This window comes from Octopus sinensis, linkage group LG24 (genome assembly GCF_006345805.1).
Source record: "Octopus sinensis linkage group LG24, ASM634580v1, whole genome shotgun sequence".
Taxonomy (NCBI): domain Eukaryota; kingdom Metazoa; phylum Mollusca; class Cephalopoda; order Octopoda; family Octopodidae; genus Octopus; species Octopus sinensis.
Genome location: NC_043020.1, coordinates 22,378,612 through 22,386,111, shown reverse-complemented (window position 1 = coordinate 22,386,111; position 7,500 = coordinate 22,378,612).

The window sequence follows — 7,500 nt, the reverse complement described above, 5'->3', positions numbered from 1 at the left end:
CTGACCTCACACATCAGCAAGGTCATGGAACGAATAGTCAGAAGGAAACTAATCACCTTCCTTGAAGAAAATGACTTGCTGCCTTACACCCAACATGGTTTCCGACCAGGAAGAAGCTGCTTAACTCAGCTCCTACAACACCATGACTGGGGGCTGAAACGACTGCTCAACCACTCAAATATGGAAGTGATATATCTCGACTTTGCAAAGGCCTTTGATAAAGTCGATCATGGAATGATATGTCAATCTTGGCATAGTTGGAAACTTGGGAGAATGGCTTCATGACTTTCTGAAGGATAGAAGTCAGGTGGTAGTAGCCAATGGGGCCACTTCCATTAACACGCAAATAGTGAGCAGGGCACTGTTTTGGGACCACTACTGTTCATAATGGCCCTCTCAGACATGCCCTCAGCCACGCAGAGAGCCACGATCACAAGTTATGCAGATGATACAAATGTTTCACAGGCAATACAAAACCCTGAAGACACTAAGCACATGCAATGTGAGCTGGACAAAATATACAAGTGGGCTGAAAAGAATAGCATGCAGTTCAATGCTGAAAAGTTTCAAGCTTTATGCTATCAGCATGCAAAACTAAATGCAATACCCAATGAATACACTGGACCCGGAGGGATTGCAATCCCAGAGGCACAATCAGTGCGTGACCTAGGTATTTACATGAGTGATGACGCAACCTTTCATGTACATGTTGCTAAATTGGCAATGAAATGTAGACGGCTGGCCGGATGGATTCTTAGAACCTTTAGAACAAGAGACCAAGAAACCATGATGGTCCTCTGGAAGACACTTGTCCTAAGCCACTTTGACTATTGCTCTCAGCTATGGTCACCATCCAGTGTCAAGTTGATCACAGAACTTGAGGCGATCCAACGAAGCTACATGAAGATAGCCTCTGTGCAGCATATAAGCTACTGGGAAAGACTCAAGAGATTAAAACTCTATTCCTTGGAGCGTAGGCGAGAAGGAAGATCCTGGAAGGACTTGTTCCAAACTTTGGCATCGAGAGTTACACAAATGCCAGAACTGGGCGCCACTGCGTGGTGCCAAGGACTCCAAATTTGCCATCAAGATGTAGGACAAGATACTGTGATAGCCTGGACTTCAGAGGCCCACAGCTCTTCAATATCCTCCCGAAGAACCTGAGGGACCTGCATGGGGTGGATGCGGATGTCTTTAAAGTAGGATTGGATCTCTTCCTGTCAGGTGTCCCGGATGAACCAACTTCATGACAGGAGGTGCAAATGAAGGCAGCTGCATCGAACTCTCTCATGCACCAAATGGCAGTTGCTAAAAAGCATTCGTGAAGTAAAATCATGTAGCAACACTAAATGGCGGTGCCCCAGCATGGCCACAGCTCGTGAGCTGAAACTAGATAAAATGAAATAAATAAAATAAATAAATAATAATAACAATAACAGGACATCACAACAGGCATCTTTCGACTTAGATGAATTGAACTCAGCTGGCGTGTTAGGAATGTATGTATGTATGTATGTATGTATGTAAGTATGTATGTATGTATATATGTATGTATATATGTATGTGTATGTTACGTATGTACGTACATTTACATATAACCAAGAGAACAATAGTTGCAGAAAGGTAACAAAAATAAAATGCAAGGGAAATAACTCAATTATAGTTTTGATAGTGTTATCTCCCTTGAATGCCCCCCTCCATCTCGGCTCGCTCTCAGCCTAACGAAAAGGTTGTCGGTTTGAATCCTTTTTATGTGAATAGTTTTAAGGGAATAGTCGTTGACTTCTCTGCGGCCAGTCGAACTGGTCAGATCAATGTGATTGATGGTCAGTTTGGACGTGTAACTTGTTACTGGTGTCCTTGAACGTAGGCCATACTGGAGCACTGCGTTTAAGGGTTTTAGTCGTATATATATATATATATATATATATATATATATATATATATATATAATATATATATATATATAAATAAATATATATATATATAGGGAGAGTTCACGAAAAGAACAAAAGACGAAGACAAGTGGAGTACTAAACAAACAGGTGTATTAGTATAACGCTCAGGAATTGAAGATGTCTTTTACGTTTCGAGTCTACGCTCTTCTACAGAAAGGGACACAGAAAAAACAAGGAGAGAAAAAATGTGTGTAGTGGCTACCGATCTATCATATATATATATATATCACGTGATCACGTAACCGACCAGACCATCAGATGTTGCTACACATCGCTAGTCACAATGCGTTCGCATTGTTTTAGCCTTCGAATGACGCCACCCCGCTGGCTAAGCGAGCAGGCCAACAGAAGAAAGAGTGAGAGAAAGAGTGGTGAAAGAGTACAGCAGGGGTCACCAGCCCCTGCCGGAGCCTCGTGGAGCTATTAGGTGTTTTCGCTCAATAAACACACACAACGCCCGGTCTGGGAATCGAAACCGCGATCCTACGAACGCGAGTCCGCTGCCCTAACCACTAGGCCATTGCGCCTCCACACACACACACACACACACACACATATATATATATATGGTAGATCGGTATATATATCGATTCCGACATTTGTTTTCGCTCGAGTATTTGTTTTATTGAGGAACGTTTCTCGAACCGCTAAGTTGCCAGGCGTTAAGGGTCACAACTTAGAAACACCCATACAGACGTACAGATATACCTACATACATTCACTCACACATACAAACGTTTGTGTGTGTGCGTATGTGTCTGTGTGTGTGTGTGCGTATGTGTCTGTGTGTGTGTGTACGTGCATGCGCGCGTGTGTGTGCATGTGACCGTTGAACACATTTTTTCTCCCTAGGTTTTTTCATTCTTATTCCTTTCTGCCGAAGAGCTGTGGCTCGAAACGTAAAAGACTTTTCCATTCTTCCCGAGCGTCAAACTAATACAGCTACTTGTTGTTCCTACACCTGTCTGTCGGTGCCTCTATTCTGATTATTAAGCGGAATATACGAGGGGCGTTCAATAAGTAATGCCCCTGACCCACTTCCCATAGCAGTAGAGCAACGAAACTTGGCACAGTTATTAGTCTTTTTCTACATAGGAACCACCCAGAGTTACGCATTTCTCCCATCGTTTGATGCAGCTCTGAAGACCGTTTCTGTAGAAGACACCAGCTTGGTCCTCCAGCCACGACGTGACTTCAGAAATCAAGGCTGCATCATCTGGGAAACGCTTTCCTTTCAAAAACAACTTCATGATTGGGAAGAGGTGAAAATCAGAAGGTGCAAGGTCAGAAGAGTAGGGGGATGGGGGAGGAGTTCATAGCCATACGCCTGTGCTTCTGATCTGGCGACACGCGAGTTGTGGACCAGAGCGTTGTCCTGCAGGAGGAGGATGCCTTTGCTGATCTTGCCCCGCCTCTTGATTTTGATAGCTTCTCTTAATTTCCTCAAAAGTGAAGCATAATAGGCTCCTGTAATTGTGGCACCATTTGCCAGGAAATCTGTCATCACTACTCCGTCCTGGTCCCAGAAGACTGTGAGCATGACCTTGCCAGCGGAGGGCTGCACCCTTGCCTTCTTTGGAGGAGGGGAGTCACGGTGCTTCCACTGCATTGACTGGGCTTCGGTCTCTGGATCATAGTGATGGACCCAGGTTTCATCCTGTGTAATCAGTCTTTTGAAAAATTTTGACTCATCTTCTTGGCACATCTCCAAATTCATCCTCGAGCAATCGACGCGTTCTTGCTTCTGGAAAGATGTGAGCAGCCTGGGAATCCATCTGGCAGACACCTTTTTCATATGCAAATGGTCATGAATGATAGTTTCCACAGACCCGGTACTAATCTTGACCTCATGGGCTATTTCGCGAATAGTTATGCGTCGATCTTCCAAAATGGCAGCCTCAACTTGACGGACAGATGCCTCATCAATGGCAGAAGGGGGCGACCAGATCTGGGAGCTGTTTCCACAGAGTTCCAACCATGTTTGAATTCAGGATGCCAGCGTTTTACAAGGTCATATGATGGGGCATCATCACCATAAGTTACTTTCATTTCATCAGAAGTCTCCCGTGGTGTGCGTCCTTTCAAATACAAAAATCGGATCACTGCTCGACATTCAACAGACTCCATTTCACACTTGACTCAGTTCAAACACCTGTAAATCAGAAACCACAATTAGTTTAGAGCTGTAATTTGCCACTTAATCTATAGAGATATAAGTAATTGCACATGCAAAATCAGCTAGATCGAACGATCAGGGGCATTACTTATTGAACGCCCCTCGTAGCTCACCTGAGCACTACAACTCCAGTCTGTATTTTACACACACACACACACACACACACACACACACACACACACATGTATATATAACTGCCCGGAATGGTCGTGACTTCTGGTACTTAACTGATGACAGAAAGCCAAGAATGACCCGCCTTTTTTTGTCTGTCCTTCTAATTGTTGTTTCTCTTGTCCGCCTATCTGTCCGAACGTTATTATGCCCTATATATATATATATATATATATATATATATACACACACACACATACATACACATACACACACACACACATATATATGTGTGCGCGTGTGTGTTCTGACTGGTTCAATCATCACTTTGTACCAGCGGCCTGAGCTCATTACAAGCCAACTGGACTGGAAGAAAACTGTAAAATTCTATTGTCCCTGTATACAACTGCTCCACATATTCCCCTGCTGAACTTCTTGTGAAAAGTAATGTTTCTGGCATCGAGTTGCCTTGTCACCCAGGAATCTTATCCTCCATGAAGAGCAACTATAAAAACAATTTAATGAGCTGTGTGCTTGATGCAGCCAACAAAAGAGTAAGGATGCAAAAGTATGTCATCGACTCAGTCTTGGAATGAAGTTGATAAATCAACATTAACAAATGCCTGGCACTAATAACGATATTTGATGAAAACAAACCAACTGACAACGAGTTCGAAGATTTTCGTGTCATTAATGAGAAGATGATATCAAAACCCTAACCTTAACCCTAACCCTAACTTACGCTAAAAGTTTATCGTACGGAAGTTTAAACGATCTACAAGAAGCAGACATTGATCATTGACAATGATGCACCTATTGTGTCTTCCTTGAGTGATGGGGAAATTGCTGAAATGATGTTAAATACGGATCAGAATGGAGATAGTAGTGACAATGTCAATAGAGGATACAGGTGTAAAAATTGCTTGAAACGATATGTGATCAGTTAATAGCTGGCCTTGATCAACGTGTATTTATTAGTAAATAACGGATTATGGGAGTTTACTCTATTAAAAAGACGTTTCTTAGACAGAAATGTTCTCTCTCTCGTAGTGCTACTTCTTCATTTGAGAATTCCATTCCTGGTCCATCATCGGAGGTTTGTCTGCGACCTGATGACGACGTCGGTAACACTTACAGACCCTGTTCTACAACTTAGCTGCAGCTGTATATTTAGCCTAGTTTGAATCAATTCATGATTTTCGCATATAAATAAACTGTAAAACCATTTGTAGACTTTCTTTATTCAAATTGGTGCCAATACCTATGCGTCTCCCTACAGAACTATTATGGTAATGTGCATACCTGTACTTGTGGATCGTATATTTTTGTTTTAAATTATCCCACTGTATGTATTTTGTTATTTGTGATCTGAATTATTTCACTATTTCATTTGACATTACGTTACTCTATAAATATTTATTTTCCCCACTGTTTTTGTGAGTACGTATACATGTACTTTTGTTACCGTAGTAGGATGTCTGTTTTGATGTCCAGTTTACAATTTTGGGCAGCTGGCTTTTGTTTTGCAATCCGAAAAAATCCGAAATTCAGAACAGAACTCTCCCCAACAGTTCCGGATAAGGGGTTCTGTACCTGTACACACACACACACACACACACACACACACACACACACACACACACACACACACACACACACACACACACACACACACACAAATATAGACACACATGTTTGTAGAGTGTGTATTAATCAAAGTATACAATATTACATATTCATTAAAGACTATGTTGCCTATTAGTTACCGGGTTGTTATCTAACATCCTGTTGAACTCCCAGGGCGAAATCGATTGATAAGATCGCCTGTAATGGATATATAATACTGCACACTTCAATTTATACACCCACTCTAGTGGCAAATATACAAGGTAATAGTTTTTTGGTTTAAATTTCCAGTAAGCTTGTGACCGGCAGCGGCTCGGGTTTCTGGATTTTCCGGTCTTCCGGTTGCAACCCGAATATATACCTCAAATTTAAAATAAAGTATGAAAAGTAAAGAACTAAATTGTATTTAAATGATTCAATTAAATAGACTCCTAAAGCAGGGTCTGTTTGGTATTTATTTTGTCAAAAATTAAGTTAGAAAAATATGGGAGTTTCTTATACATGGATAGGATTATAATCTCTTAGAAAACCTTTTTTTTTTCAAATTTTAGGGGGCTCCTTTCATACGTTAAAATACGATAATATTTATTAATCCACGATGTTTTCATCACGGTTCTGATGACATCTCCTTTGAAGCCAACGTTTTAGATGTTCGTGCTCAAAGCGACCCTCTTCGAAAGTTTTACAACCTTCCCTTCCACGCTTCCTCCGCTCAGCTCTTTCCAAAGCTAGTTCTTCTCAGGTCTTCCAATTGATTTGCAATTCCTTCAAGATGCCTTTGACATCGTCTTTGTACAGTTGATCGTGGTTTGTGCTGAGGAAACTTCCCAATGTACAGCTCACCATAGACCGGCTGCATTGCAATCCTCTTATCTTCCCTACGCACAACATGGCCTGCTTAACGCATCTGAATACACAAGACGAGTGACTCGATGCTTCTGCATCCTGTCTTTGCAAGGTCTTCTGTGTCAGGTGTTCGATTTGGCCACTTGATGTCGAGTATGAGTCTCAAACGTTTTCGATGAAAGCGATGGAGAAGCTTGAGATGCCGGCAGTGTACTGTCCGTGTCTCAGAAAAGTACAATGGAGCCGTTATAATGCAAACCTTGTAAGCGCTCAGCTTCGTCTTGTTGGTGGGGTAGGGTTTACTTTTAGAATGTCTGCTCCGTTCTAGCATTTCACCCAACTCTTAAAAGGGTCAGGGTGAAATGAAGAGGATATCAACTCCGAATTTATCATCGAGAACTAAGCCTACTGCGTCAAGAGTAGCTGTGGAAGAAATCCAAGGTGAGCTGATATGGAGATATATGTATCTATGAGTGTGTGTGTGTGTGTGTATTATGTCGAGACTAATTGTGTTTATCTACATCACCACCCCACCACCTCACTCTCTCAACCTATATATATTGTGCATGTGTGTTTATATATTACATATATATAAATGTATACATATGTGTAAATATATATATATATGTATATATATATATATATATTGTATTTGTTATATATAAAAAAGACACGTTTTTGTATATGTATGTATACATTTATACATGTATATTCATTTTATAATATATCTATTTCTATCTATATATCATATATATTATGTATACATAGACCAATGAAAGATAG